We start from the raw sequence: 16,279 nt of genomic DNA, 5'->3' as shown, positions 1-16,279 counted from the left end.
TAGGGGACTTTTTTTTTTTTTTTTTTTTTTTTTTTGCTATTAGTGAAACAGGAAAACCCAGCAGATTGTTTTTATGTCAGTATTAAATTTTGTGCTTTCTCTTTTTCTTCCTGCCATATGTTTCTCTATCTCTTATTCTGTTTGCTTCATTTCTGTTTAATATCTCCTTTCTTTCTTTCATTTGAAGATATTAAAACATCTCAATAGACTTCTGGAAATAAAAACATTATTATTTAAATTCAAGATTTACTCTGAAAGGAACTTAATAAGAACAGAACAGGAGCAGAGTAACTAGACAATGTGGTAAAATGAGATCAGCATAGTAAAATGATAATACTATATAGAAGTTTTCACTGCATTCACTATATGTTTGGAAATATCTGTAAGGATAAATTTTCCAGTAGGCTGATTGCATTAGCTCACTGCTCATTAACATGAAACTACTGAGCCAAAATCATGTTTAATCTACTACTAATATGTATTTTATGGTGAATAAGGAAGATATACTTAGTTAAGCACAATCGTTCCATAATCTCTGATAGACATATGCAGAATATGGTAGAGAAGTGTGGAGATAATGTACATGATTGGGGACATATACAATCTGTTCGTCTTCTATTTCTATTATAAAATGCATTGAGCTGGGAAACTTACAAAAATAAACATTTAGATGGTTTTACAAACACAGAAGTTTGGTGTCCATGATATTAGAGCAAAGGCATAGTGAATATCTGTGAGTTAACATCTGAATCTATAACAAGAGAGAGCTAATTTGAAATTGTCATGATTTATTGTCACTTATAAAGCAAATTAGAGTGCCACAATTACACTAAGAGGGCCAAATTTCCTAATCACTCCCATACACTTAAGCTACTGAGGACCAAGGATTCCATATAGGAAGTTATAGGGAGAATTCTGACTGAAAATATTACGAGGTGAAGCTATAAAAGAGATAGTGGACAATATAGAAGTACAGAAATATCATTTCTATACATTATTATAATTGTTATACAATGGATATGTTATTATACTCTAGATAATATACTTTTATTAACTGGTAAGGAGAAAAAAAATCTTAAAATGTCTTAAATATCACAGATATTAAAATACTGAATCAGAATGCATATTATAAGAAGATTAAAACAGAAAAGTAGAAACAGAAGAACACAAATAATAAGAAAACCAAAGGACATATTAAAATCTAAGATAAAATGTTAAGCATAAATCTTAATACTGTACTAATAACATAGAAATAAACTATCTAATAAAAAGGAAGATAGTTCAAAACTGGATTGAAATGAGCAATATAGCAATCATGCACCATATAAATAATGGGATGCTCATGGGAAGACGGCTGGATGTGGAAGGAGGGAGAAAAGAAAGGTGGAAAAGTAATAGATTTCTTTTTCAATTAAAATATATTTAACAATGGTAGTTTGCTTAAAAACAGCTGTTATCTGTAAATTGTGCATATACATGAAATCAGCAGAAAACATTACCCATATTAGCACAAGGGTTTGCTACAGTCTATGCTTTTTTGTTATGTCTGTTATGTTGATCTGAATCATATGAAATAATACTCCCATGAATCTCTCTGTCTCTGTCTCTCTTTGACACACACCCCTCTCTCTCTCTGCCTCTCTTTCTCTCTGTTTCTCTGTCTCTCTCTGACACATACACTCTCTCTTTCTCTCTGTCTGTCTCTCTTAATCTAAAATATACTTAGTTAAGATCAATCATTCCATAAACTGTGATAGACCTATACATAATATGTTAGAGAAGTGTGAAGAGAATGTACATGATCCTCTCTCTGACTCGTCTCCCCACTCTCTCCCATTTATTTTATATAGGACTGAACAAATAAAGCTTTTCTCCATGTTTAAAGGTATGTGTCTTCTTTTTAAGTCCTTTGTTGATAATAGGCTATAACTGCTGTACGTTCCTTTGTATTCTATAAAACTGTTCTTTGTCCTGTGATACTTCATTATTTTAACCTACTATTATTTACTCCATTTTGAGGAAAAAGACGTACCACAACCCTCAGAGTAAGCCTAGAAACTGTACTCTCAGGTACCACCCATTCATCATATTAATGAATGGCCACTTAGTCTATTGGACCTATTGCCCATCCAACTATTTGTAAGCAATAGCACAGAGAAACTCCGAAACTAGACAGCACTGTTGACAAAAAGATTTATTTGGTATAAAGAATGCTAAGGCCATCTCAGGGTTCAGCAAAAGTTAGAGAAAAAGCAAGTATATTTATATAACAGCAGGGTGGAGATCTGAGCTAATATAGCGTATCATAGTTGACCCACAAGTTTTAACCTTGCTAGCTATAGTTGAGCTTTGGAAAGATTCAAATAGGATCCTAGAGTAATAAGGTGAGTCTTTGTTAAACAGAAAATATATTAAAAGACCTGCTTTAAAAAACAACAACAAAAAACAACAACAACAACAACGAACAACAACAACAACAACAACAACAACAACAACAACCACAACAAAATAATCAGAAACCATTAGGCTAGTTTACCCAACAGCAATCTTTCTGGATAGGACAATGTCTCCAGCCCTGCCATTTTGAGAAGGGAGACTTTGGACCTGGCTTTTTATTCATGTGGATCTGAACTTGACACAGTTTCCTGTTCCTGATCTATTTCTTGCTTCAGATTCAATTGATCCTTTTTACCTTGCAGCTGAACCTACAGTTTTACTCTCAAACCCAACTCAAGCAGTTGTGCCACAGCTTCCTGCTAACACTGCTCAGCTTCATTCTTCTCTCTGTACAGATTAATATTCAGGACTCTTCTGAAATTAATTGTCTTGGACTCTATTGCATACTTTTAAAATCATATTCATTCTGCAACACTTATGCTTTTTTCATCTGCTTTCCAAAAAAAAAGGATTAAAAAAGTAAAAGAGAATGTTACTTTTTTCTAAGACAGGTAATAGCATAGACAATAGTGACTCCACAGTACATCCTAAAACTAGCCAGGAGATAAATAATTAAGAAAAAAGAAAAACTTATGTAAAACATTAAACTATTACATGGAAATAACATAAAGTACTTGAAACTAAAATCTGGGTACTTGCAATAATTGCCTCTAGGTAGTGATCAAAGTGGATATGTATCATTGTGATGTGTGCCTGATATTTCTTTTTGGCCAAACATGATGAAAACACAACAAAGCAGTTATAACGACATCTGTGGTGATGACACGTCAAAGTAGACTATGGTAAGGATGATCAGGATAATTTCAGCCTTCACTTGAGATTATAAATATCATTTTTCTGGCCCAATAGAAGTGAGTGTGGGCATGGTATGAACTCATTGATAAGTGGCTATTAGCCCAAATGCTTGAATTACCTTACATGCACAGAACACATGAAACTCAAGAAAGATACCAAAATGCAAATGCTTCGATCATTTTTTAAAAGGGGAACAAGAATACCCTTGGGAGGGAATAGGGAGGCAAAGTTTAGAACAGAGGCAGAAGGAACACCCATTCAGAGACTGCCCCACATGTGGCTTATACATATACATCCACCCAATTAGATAAGATTGATGAAGCAAAGAAGTGCAGGCTGACAGGAACCGGGTGTATATCTTGCCTGAGAGACACAGCCAGAATACAGCAAATACAAAGGCGAATGCCAGCAGCAAAGCACTGAAATGAGAACAGGACCCACATTGAAGGAATCAGAGAAAGGACTGGAAGAGCTTAAAGGGGCTTGAGAGTCCATATGAACAACAATGCCAAGCAACCAGAGCTTCCAGGGACTAAGCCACTACCTAAAGACTATATACGGACTGACCCTGGACTCTGACCTCATAGGTAGCAATGAATAGCCTAGTAAGAGCACCAGTGGAAAGGGAAGCCCTTGGTCCTGCCAAGACTGAACACCCAGTGAATGTAATTGTTGGGGAGGGGGAGATGGATGGGGAGGGGAACACCAATACAGAAAGGGAGGGGGAAGGATTAAGGGGATGTTGGCCCAGAAACTGGGAAGAGGAATAGCAATTGAAATGTAAATAAGAAATACTGAAGTTAATAAAGATAAAAAAAATTAAAAAAAAAAGTGAGTGTGGGAATTTTTGGAGTAATTAGAAGAGGAAAGCTAACTGAATGAAGGACTGTGGGATGCAGCTTCCATGATGTTATTGTGGGGTAGGATTTGGAAGGTTCATCTATGTTCCTGTTAGTAACTCCTTATAATATTCTGTATGAAAGCCCAATAAACATATTAGTCTGTTTAAAACAAAGAATATTCTGCATGTTGCAAAGTGGAACATAAACAATACAATAGTTGTGGGGCAGTGGACAATGAGAGGTAGCCTAGTCCTTGGTTGAGCTAAAGAATTTGAAGCCCTGGAGACCCTTAAGAGATGGTGGGATATTTGCCTGCTCCTGAGCATCAAGTCCCTGTCACTAACTGAATCCTCCCATATATTTGTGGCCATCAGTCATGCAAGAAGGAAGAGATGCCTTTTCAGACCAAGACAATAGGAAAAGAGATGTGACACGTGGTCACTTACGCTTAACACTGTGTTCTCCATACTGAGATACATAGAAGCATGGAGGACATAGCCAATAAGCTTTTCTTCTCAGATATTCACCCCTGCAAAAGGTATTTAATCTTATTCCCACATTGAGAAGTGAAATATGGTTTTATATACTGCCAAGTCAAGGACTCTCCCTATGGGATGAGCCAGAGCTCCCCCAAAACTCAGTGCAAGAACCCCCAACTTTGTTCTCAACTGTTCCCCGGATCCCAGGAGTGCATTAGTATCTTGATGCCCAGCAGCCTGAGAACCAGGTGGCCTCACGATAGGTTGGCAGAGTCCTGAACTGGCTCTAGCAGTCCCAAGCATCAGTGTTGCAGTGCTTCCTTACAGCCCAGGCCCCTCCTTGTGAAGCTAGAGTAAAGCATACGACTCTTAATCTCAGGGTATGGATGTGAGTCCCACTTTGAGCACCAGTTGTAGAATTTTGGATCCCATGTCCACCCTGTCACAGGGTGCAGCACTGGAGGAGGCAGAATACAGGGAGTATGACTCCAGGATGATTCTCCTAGGCTTGACTGGTGGCCGGCTTGTTGTCAGTTGTGGCTGCGAGTGCAGAACTGCCTTCTAAGAGAGACATTCTGTGGTTACAAGTCATTTATTGCCATGGTGGAAAGTGGATGTGTAAAACTATTCTTGTTCTCTCAGTGTGGGCCAAAGATTAAATAACATTTGTAGGGAGGAATTTCTGGGAAGGAAGCTTATTGATGTTGTCCTCTGGGCCTCTTGGTGTCTCATTAGCAGGGAGATCTCGATCTTAAACCTAAGTGACCACAGGTCACATCTCTTTTGCTACAGTCTTAGTCTGAGACTCACTTACTTGAATGACAGCCACAAATAAATGGGAGGTGCGGTGGGGAGCTTCATCTACATACTGGAGCCTGGTGGCTGGGATCAGACAAAGCTCTAACCATCCCTTCAGGGTCTCTGCACTTCAAAGACCTTGGCTTAACCAATGACCAGTCTACCTCTCATGGCCCACTACTCAAAAACTAATAGCAGCTTGACAAGGTGATTTGTTTGTTTGTTTGTTTTTAATATAAAAGTGTGAGCCAGAAACCAAACTATTCCAGCAAGAACACTAGAGCAGCAAATTCACTTGGGTTTTGTTGTATGCAAATTGGCCCCCTGTTTAAGTTAGAGAAAAGTAGATAACTCTTATTAACATTCTGTGTCCAGCAACGAGGAGAAAAATATCTAAAATCAAGACAGGGTACAAGAAGTAACATAAATGACTATTGTACAATCACTATTTTTAAACTATTTTATAACACACTCAGAATTTACTATACCTTTTAATATATGTTAGAGATTAAAGAATGGATGCATACCACATTAGACTTCCAGGTTAAGGATGACTAAGTTTTAAAATGTTTACTATTTCAGAAGTACAGCAGAAATCTCATTCCAGAAAGGTTCCTCTTTAGTTATAAGCATGGAATGGAGTGTAGTCCTTCTACAGATGCCATGGTGGGAGTGGAACCTGCAAAAGTGTAGGCCCTTTATAAATCTTTTTCCAGATCACAGATGTAATTTTGACTTCAAAAGCAATTGAACCATTGTAACTTTAATTTTTTTAAACCTAATTTTCATGATGGTCCCTAAACACATGAACCTCCCTCCTAGCCTATCTCCTCCAGCAGTAGTGAAAAAGGATATACACAGAAGAAGTGAACCTGTTTAGATTTTTTTTTTTGGAGCAAATCGTATATGTATTGTCAGAAAGTCAGCAGTTTATTTTAATTCACAGGTAAGCAGCAGCAGCAGCTCAGTTCACTCAAAATAGTTTCATGGATATACAACCAGTCCAGATCAGCAATGTCAGGATTATAGCAGTGGTGGCATGATCTAGCAGGAGCACTCAGGCCCTCAATTAGAATGGGTCAGGAAGAAGGACCAGGGCCAGAGAACACAAGGGGAAATTCTCAGCTATTCCTCTCTCGCGGAATTGAAGATAAGTGAAGACACAAGACCAAAAAGCTTTGCACAGTTAGTTCTCCCAGCAACCTCCTCACACAGTCTGTTGAGACTTTCTGAAAAACCCTTGGGTTTCCACTTCACTAGTGCCGCAATCCTATCTGCTGGGAAGCATGTACACACCTATTTGTATAGGACATTTTAGACAGATTGTCATGCCCTTTTCCCATCACACCTAGTTCCACCATAGCGGAAGAATTACCTTTTTACACCAAAAGTAGTCTTTAGGGTATGGTTAGCTATTTCTTTTGTGATATTTTAGTTTGGAGAGGTTGGTCATAGTTGGGAACGGTGAACTCAGTCATTATGGATTTAATTCTTAGCTTTGTTTTAGTCTGCTTGCTTTTTCCTTCCTATTTTTCCTCCCTCCCTTCCTTCCTTTCTTCCTTCCTTCCTTTCTTCCTTCCTTCCTTTCTTCCTTTCTTCCTTCCTTCCTTTCTTCCTTCCTTCCTTTCTTCCTTTCTTCCTTCCTTTTTTCCCCTCCCTCCCTCCCTCCGTCTCTCTCTCTCTTTCTCTCTCTCTCTCTTTCTTTCTTTCTTTCTTTCTTTCTTTCTTTCTTTCTTTCTTTCTTCCTTTGGCCATTGCACCACAGTATGAAATAGTAGCTTCCATGTTTTTTGAGCTCTAAGCTGGTCAGATGATTGGGAGGTCACACTGTGAACTACTCAGCCTGGCAGGCTAGGGAGACTGTGAATATGCACTCACACACACACACACACACACACACACACACACACACACACAAAGCAAAATAAAACGAACAAACAAATAAATAAACAAGCAAACAAACAAACAAAAAACCAAGCAGATATGCCTTATTGGTCTGAGGAGAAACATTTGCCTTGGTTGCAGCTGTGACCTTTGATGTACAGAAGCTATCAAGCTGTGGTCTTGATATGCTTCAAAGCTATGGAAACACATTGGATTTGCTAATGGGCTGTTACTACCTCCACTTTACTGTTCTGTGGATGTGTCTTGTGGATTCTCCCTTTATATACATTGTGCAGAATATTAAACTTTGATATTTGATCAGAACACTGTCTTGACTCCACGTCTCTCTCAACCCTCTGCCTTTTTCATCTCCAGCTCTCCTTTCAGGCGATGTCTGCTCAACCTTAAGCTTGTGGACAGCTACATAACACGCTGGTATACTAGCAATCTAAACAGACTTCTGGGATAGCTGAACCACTTTTTTTTTTTTTTTGCAGTTTACTTGGTACATTATGAGTCTTCTATTTGTGTGTAATTACCTCTTCCCCTTCAGATGCTGTAATTAACATAACTTAAAATAAAGCTTGAATTAAATATTGAAACCCCAAATAAAGAAAATACAAACAATATATATTCCAATCAGAAGAATAAACTGATGTGAAAGAACTCTGGCCAGTTCAGGCATGACAAGCATGGATATGGCAGGTCATTTCCTTTCTCTTGTTAAAAAGGATTAGACTGTATTGTTTGAGCTAGCCACCAAGGTTTATTCCCTTTCTTGGGCACTTTCTTTTGCTGAAGCTCACTCTTGAGGTATAGCTATGAAAGTATTGAAGTCCAGCAACCAAACTCCTAACTTTTGGGTTATCTAATTAACATGCACAAATACAATTAAACACGTCATCTTAAAACAGGGTTTCTGGATTTACCTTTATAAATGATCATTTGCCTATGGGCTACCACTGTTTCTGCTCTAACCAGAAGCAATCCTTTGTCCTCTAGTATTATTAATATTTATCCCTCTCCCTTGTTCCTTTACTGTGCTCCATCAACCTTTATTCCCCATCTTTGTCTCCTATTCTCTAACCTCTGTTTCTTTAGGACAAATAAATTTCCATTGTGCAGTGAACATTATCATGAGGATCCTGAGCCAATACTGTTCAAATCACTATGTTTATAGATACATTTTGTTAAGGTCCCAGAATCCAAATCACCTTGAGTATAAGCAGTCACAAGAGACAAGTGCAGCAAGATCTTTGTTTGAATTATGCACCAAAAATTGACTACTCAGGGACAACAGCTCAGGTTCTAGAGCTGACTGAGTCTTTGAAAATTCATTTTAATAACTACTTAAGCAGATGAAAAAATATAATATACCCAGGCTGTTTCTAATTTATCAAGGCCTCAGAATAGTCAGGAGATCAACTAGACCCCAGATTCAGAATGTTACAGTGTTTTTTTTTTTTTTTTGGTTCTTTTGTTTCAGGGCTGGGGACCGAACCCAGGGCCTTGTGCTTCCTAGGCAAGCGCTCTACCACTGAGCTAAATCCCCAACCCCATATTACAGTGTTTTTAAGTTTCCAAACCACAAACATCTGTGTCATTTTATCACTCTAATCCTGATCTATGGAACATGTCTTAGGGAAAAACTTGTGCTGTGTCCCATTGGTTAGTTTATTCAACTCTGGTGGGGTGACTTGCCTAGCTTCTGTGTCTCAAATTGTAAAATGGAATATCATTTACCAACCTACATATCACCTTCTTTCAAGCAGAATATCAATTTCCCAGGGAGGTCTTGAGAACTTAACCTTATTTGAACCTTCTACTAATGAAAGTTTCATTGAAATTGGCTTCTGTTTGATTCCCTCTTATAATTTTTAATTAGTCAAATTAGAAACTATTTCTAAAATGTTAGGGTACACTTCATTATTAGAGTGAGTGAATGGTGATGACTAGAAGAGGTCTGAATATTAAACTTGTTGATATACATAATTAGTGAGTATATGACTGTTTAGTAGCCAAACAAGTCATATGTTTTACATTATTTTCTCAAGAAGTTTATATTTTGCAAAAAAATATTAAGGTGAAATGAAAGTGTAAAAATGCATACTGTTAAAAGACTCAATGTGCCTTATCATAGAATGTTGTCTCTAAGAAGAGAAAATAAATAGAAGAAAGAAATACAAGCAATTCATTAATAGATTTGCATTGATAAGCTGAGGGAAGGATGGAAGAAAACTTAGGAAATGAAATGTTGAAAACTTTTTTTTTTTCTCTCAAGGGCTATATTCCAGAACTGTTTAGAGAGGAAGCACATGTGTATAATAAAACAGAGGATAAAAGAAGTTGAGCAAAGGATAACAGCAAACTAAAGACAAGTAGAGGCAGAAAGTTAAACTATGGGTTGGGTTCATGATAATAGTACCACATAACATGTGCTGCATTTTACTTGCCTTCCATGTTGCTATTTACTTCTTTCTACCTAGGCAAAAATACTTAGAAGCACAAGAGCTCCTCTGATCTTATATTTGTAAGTTAACTGTAATGTATTTGCATGGCTTTGTAGATTGTGATGGATGAACATGATAGAATTAGTGCAAAAAATTTGAACCTGCTGGTTTACTGTGTGGAATTTTAATTTTTCTTCCCTTATCTGAGTAATACATCATAAATGTAAAAGTTTTTTTTGTTTTTTTTTAATTCCCAAATAAAGACTTTGTGTTATTTGCAAGAAAATTGATGTGACTGCAAATAATGACATTAAGTGAATTAGGTAATTCTCTTAGAGACAATTGTCATATGATTTTTCATCTGCTGATAGTTCCTAGATGATGAATAGAATCATAAAGTAATGTAACGTCATTAAAGTAAAAATGACACTGTTGAAGAGACAAAAGTATTAACAGAAGGGAATTGGGAAGGGCAGAAGGAAGGTACCATGGAACATGCCCAGCATGCAAAGCTTGTTAGTATAAAAGTGTATATTATAAAAGACAATACCATGGACTATAAAATTTTAAATAGTGTGTAATAGAAACAAATATAAATTTTGAATATGTAGACTTGTGATTATGTCTGTTGGGTTTCAGACCCTGGACAGGAAGCGAGTTGCCTATATCCCATACCAAAATCAATCTAGTTTCCAGGTCCTCTCAGCACCCATCAGTTTCTGCCTGAACTTTCCAACTTTCCAACCCAGGGTCTTTGCTCCCTCTGCCCCAGAGTATCTTCACTATATAACTCGGAAACATCTCTCTCTCTCTCTCTCTCTCTCTCTCTCTCTCTCTCTCTCTCTCTCTCTCTCTCTCTCCCTCTTTCTCTCTTTCTCTGCCTGCACATTTTTTCTCTTCCCCTTACTCTGTTTCCCTGTGCATTATGTTCTAACTGTCCCCCTCCTACATGGTTGCTAAGCTCAACCAAGAGCTTCCTGCAATACATCTGCCTTTATCCTTAAATTTGGTTTGAATTAGTTCATTTTGTCATTTGAACATACCTAGCAATATCTTCTTCAACTTATTAATACTTTTTGCATTCATTAGATCAAATCACTAATTTTCTACTTTTTCCATTTAAGTTTTCGAATGAATATAATTTCAAATTAGATTATCAGTGTTCATTACTACTTCTTTAATGTTATTGTTCAAGTGACTCCCAATCAACTAAGCCATGGGAGTTAGAAACAAAACCAAGTGTCAGTGTATCTCAGGAATAACCCCTCTGGTGACTCACTTTGATCAAATGTAGAGTTCTCTTACAGATATACCAATACAAGGTAAAGAACAATGGTTCCTATCAATTCACTAAGACACACTTAGAAAGCTAGTTCAGTACAGTTGACCTTTCGTATTGTGAAATATTTCCACTAATGTGAGCAATGCTCTTATTTTTTTATCTTTATTAACTTGAATATTTCTTATTTACATTTCGATTGTTATTCCCCTTCCCTGTCTCCAGGCCAACACCCCCTTAACCCTTCCTCATCCCCTTCTATATGGGCTTCCCCTCCCCATCCTTCCTTCATTACCACCCTCCCCCCAACAATCATGTTCTCTGGGTATTCATTCTTGACAGGACCAAGGGCTTCCATCCATTATTGATGTTAATATTATGATTAGAGTTAAGTATGACTGGGTTCATGGAAAATCCCCAGCCAGCTGCAGTACACGAATACAAATCTGAAGGTCAAGATAATGACAAAATTGTGACCTTGCTGAAAAATACATCTGACATCAAGTTACCCAATGTAATGACCTGTAACCTTTCTGAGAAACCAACATCCTGCTGACTAATGATATGACAAACCTGTAACATTTCTGAAAAGCCAACATCCTGTTGACATCATCTGACCACAAGAGTACTGTGTCCTTGGCCTGTGTAAAGGTTTCCCACTTACCCCTACTCTCTGTTACTCCTGTTATGGTATAAATTTAGCCTTGGGGAAAAAAATAAAATTGGCACCTTGATCAGATTCTTGTCTTGGCGTCCTTCTCCACATCTTTTGTCCCTCATTCTCTTCCGGGTACCCTCTACATCCTCGCTGACTGTCCTGCAGGACAAGACACATTAATGATATGAGAATGAGCCAAGAAGGTAAGGCTTCTTCTGGGTCTTAGTGGTGCAGAGAGTATGCTCATGGAGAATCTAGAGTGAATTCCTGAGGATGATTCCTCCCAATTCTCCTCAGAGACATCAGACAACAGTTTATCTTTTGAACACATGCTTACACCAAAACCTCAGGAATTTCTAGACCTTCAGCCTGTGATTGTGGCTCTATTGTAAATTTCTTTTACTTGGTGGTTTCCACCTTCTTAGACTGAATGTGACTGGATTTCCCAGCTACTTAGTTCACAAACAATCTTGATATCAGTACTTAGTCTCTAGTATGCATGAACCATTTTTTAAAATGTAGGATAAATTTATGGCTGCCATTGATGATGAATTATGTCTTTCCTTGAGTGAGAATGTCTTTCATAGGTTCATGAAGAAGTACTTATTCAAAATAATTAATAGTTATGGCCTTATTAGAGGAAGTATACTTTGAGGTTTATAAAAGCCTAATCCAGGCCCAGATTCCTGTTGATCAAGATGGAGAATTCTCTACTACTTCTCTAGCTCTATGTCTGCTTTGTGCTGCCATGTTTCCTACTATGATGATAAAGGACTGAACCTCTGAAACTTTAAACAAGCACCAGTGTTACATTTTATCAATAGGAACCCTAACTAAGACACAGGAATAAACAGAATGATGCTGATCCAGATTTCAAGGTTGGTGCAATGTACTGTAGACAAAATGCTGAAGGTAATCATTGTTTAGAAAATACTAGAGTGTTCTATTGTTAGGAGATGGTTTTCTCATACACAATTTCACTGTGTATCAGAAAAATATATGCTTATGTTTTTGAATTAACAATCCTTCTGCAATAAACAAGTTTGCTTAGGAAGATAGATAGGGTTAGATCATGGCTTTGCTGGAATAAGGATTTATGACCCTTTTGGGGTAAATAGTTATTTTTTCACAACTCCACTGAAGAAGTCATGTGAAAGTATGAAAATATATATCAGCAAGATTGGTACCACAATCAAATTCTAGATCTTAAGAGAATAGAAAATGCTTTTTTCTGGATGTAGATACTGGACAAAAGAAACTATCTCTGGTTTCTAACTGTGGCTTACTCATTTGGAGACTGTGGAGAAATAAAGGCCTCTATTAGCATTTATATAAATACCAAGCTGCAACAAACTCAACTGCAGCTACCCAGATCAAAAGTAATAATTTTTTATCACCTTGTTCTATAATAGGGAAGAATTAACTCAGGTACAATCAGAATGGATACTGGGATACATAAATGTAAGTGAATAAAGAACAACATTATGATGAGTAAAAGAGGTGGAAATATAGACAGAGGTTCTTTCTTTCTTTTTTTTTCCAGTTTTGGAAACCATAGTAGTTTCCTGGGATGTGTGTGAAAGTACTGGTTGCACGTGATTGTATTATTGTTCTCTTTTCTGTTTTTTCATAACTGCTTGATCTTTGAGTCAATTAGATTTGACAAGATTGGTGCAGTAGGAATGCAGGTGGCCTGCTTGTGATTTTTTTACTGTTGCTGGGAAAAAAACAATAAAGATCACAGTAACAGAAGTTTAGATAAAAATGACATTCCATGTCAATGGTTTTAAGACAGGTTGGTAAACAGCAATAATTTTGTTTATGTTAATTTTTGCCCATGTTCACACTTATAGCATGGGGAAGAGGAAGCAAGGAGCTGGAAGAAAGAAAAGAGGAGATTGGGAAAGAAGGAGAAGTATAAAGGTAATAAATAAAGAAGGGAAGTGTAGATGGAATAGGGAAAAATGTGGCAGAGATAGAGAAAGAAGAGCATGGGTCCTATAGATAACCTTGTAATCTGTACTCTAGGCCATATGTCATTCCTTTCAAACTAATGGATTTTAGAACACTAACTACTTAGAAACATGTGCCATGTAGCTAAGTTATTCTTACACTTATTATGTAGCTGATAAAACCTTGAATTTCTGATCCTTCTATATCCACATATGTTAGTGAGAGTCAAATCCTGTGTTTTATACATTAGAGCCTTAATTCCATTTTCAGTCCCTCCATTTGTAGCTGGAAGCTTTTTTCATATGTAAAATTGTATCTATGAGGAGAGATGACAGGTTGTGATATAAAATATCACAATTATAAGGCAACTTTAAGGGAGAGTAGAGGGATCTGAAATCTGTAAGACAAATCTGAAGGTTAAAAAAATAGATAATGGGGGCTGGGGATTTAGCTCAGTGGTAGAGTGCTTACCTAGGAAGCACAAGGCCCTGGGTTCGGTCCCCAGCTCCAAAAAAAAGAACCAAAAAAAAATAGATAATGGTATTAACACCACCACCACCACCTCTCTCTCTCTCTCTTTCTCTCTCTCTCTCTCTCTCTCTCTCTCTCTCTCTCTCTCTCAAATTTAGCATTTGTTAAAACTTTGTGTACTGAAGAGGAAAAACAGGATTAGAGAAAAGGAAATAATTAAATCTTTTACACAGGCAATATGCACAGACTCACACAAACTCATGTACACACTTGTCCTGGTATGGCCCAACCACATGTCTCATCAAAATCATAAGTATTTATTCATATGTACACACACACACACTCACACACACACACACACACACACACAATTTGGTGGATAAGGGAGAGCTAATACCTACCAGCTACAAACATATAATTGGAGAGCCAATGGGGAAAAGACCCTGATGCCACACTTTATTCCTTTACTCTGTCCTTCTTATAGCTTCTTAGACAAAAGTTCTTACAACATTACCTATTACATAAATGGTACCCAAAGGAGGAGATACAAATGGATATTGACAGTTATGTTCAAAGCAATGCTTAATTCTATGAGCTCATTGTAAGTTCAAATCAACAGTTTCACATGGCCTTCCTTTGTTGTAATGTATACTGTGGCTTCATCAATGGATATCAAAAGACCCTTGAAGTGGGGAGAACCTCACTCAAGTCTCAGGATCATGTGACCCCACAAGAACTCACGAGAGTCCTATTTTGATGCAATCAACAAGAAGTTAATCGATAAGGACGACAGAAACCAGCCCACTGTGGTTGAGACTCGTATCTCATGCAGGGGTAGAGGAGTTCGACTCCGAATGGCTGGGAGAAGTGGTATTTAAAGGGAAAACCACACCAAATCACAAGGAAGAACCTCCTGTTTTTCATGATTGTTTAATCCTGCTATTATCTGAACCAGTTGGTGCAATTTAGCAAGTCCCTGGAAAAAAAGTGGCTAAACCAGCTGGTGCAATTGCTATTTCTGTTGTCAGCTAGTTCCTGGAACAGGGAGTTCCAGGGTCCAACTATTTTTCTTTACTTTGACTTCAACTTTTGTCTAGGGGGCAATTTTAAACTTTAACCTTTCATTCCCCATTTCTTCTAATGGCTAGTTCTAATCATAGAACTAAACTTCAGTATCTTACAGCACTCACTCTTTCTCTAACAGAAGTTATTAAATTGCTCTCTTGACGTGTGAGGCATGAATCCAAGCCCAAATATCTTCTACTGCTGTAGGAGCTGTCAGAAGTACCAGGTACGCCCCCTTCCAGCAAGGTTCTAGATTCCCAACTCAATGGTGTCGAACCAGGACAGCATCTCCAACCTGGAATTGGTGGGGTGTTTTCAGATCTCCTGGCTCGTAGTCCTCCCTCAGTCGTTTCCAGGCCTCACACTAGAACACCTCAAGAGCTTTCATGCGGGTACGCAGAGATTGAAAAAGAACAGGGTCAGGGTCAAACACCCCACCTGCCTCTCTAAGGGGCAGCGGTCCACCACACAGAATCTCATAGGGGGTCAGGTTAAAGCACCCTGGGGTATTCCTAACTCAGAACAAAGCAAAGGGAAGGAGGGCTGTCCAGTCTCCCCCGCCGGTCTCCAAGGCTAATTTTTCGAGGTCTCCTTTAAGGTTCAATTCATCCTTTCTACCTGTCCTGAGCTCTGGGGGTCTATAACTTCCAATTAATCCCCAGTTGGGTGACCAGTCCCTGATTTACCTGGGCAATGAAAGTAAGTCCATTGTCAGACCTAATTACCTTCAGAATTCCGAACCAAGGGAAGATTTCTTCTAGTATCTTCTTGATGACTGCTGAAGCCATCTCTTGCTTGCTGGGGAAAGCTTCTATCTATTCCTACAATCACTCCTGGTTTTATCTCAGTGAAGGTAACTTCGACTTCCCACTAAACTCCCTAAGTCTCTTTGCCCGGTTTGCCGCTAAGCATTCACTTGCTGACATACCTTAAGCAATTTGGGCCTTTTCTTCTGTTGTATATTCGAAGTGAGCCCATCCTTTAGCCCAATCCCAGTTCCCAGTGGCTGTCTCTTGCAGGCCTGCTCAGCCACTTGATCTGCTTCATTATTGCCCCATGCCACTGAATCTCTTCCCTCCTGATGTCCTGGGCAATGAATAATACTCACAGTTGCTGGCTTCCTCAGGGCATCCAAGAGATGACAAGGG

The sequence above is a fragment of the Rattus norvegicus genome, chromosome 13 (assembly GCF_021556685.1).
Source record: "Rattus norvegicus strain SHRSP/BbbUtx chromosome 13, alternate assembly SHRSP_T2T, whole genome shotgun sequence".
NCBI lineage: Eukaryota > Metazoa > Chordata > Mammalia > Rodentia > Muridae > Rattus > Rattus norvegicus.
This window is presented reverse-complemented; position numbering follows the sequence as displayed.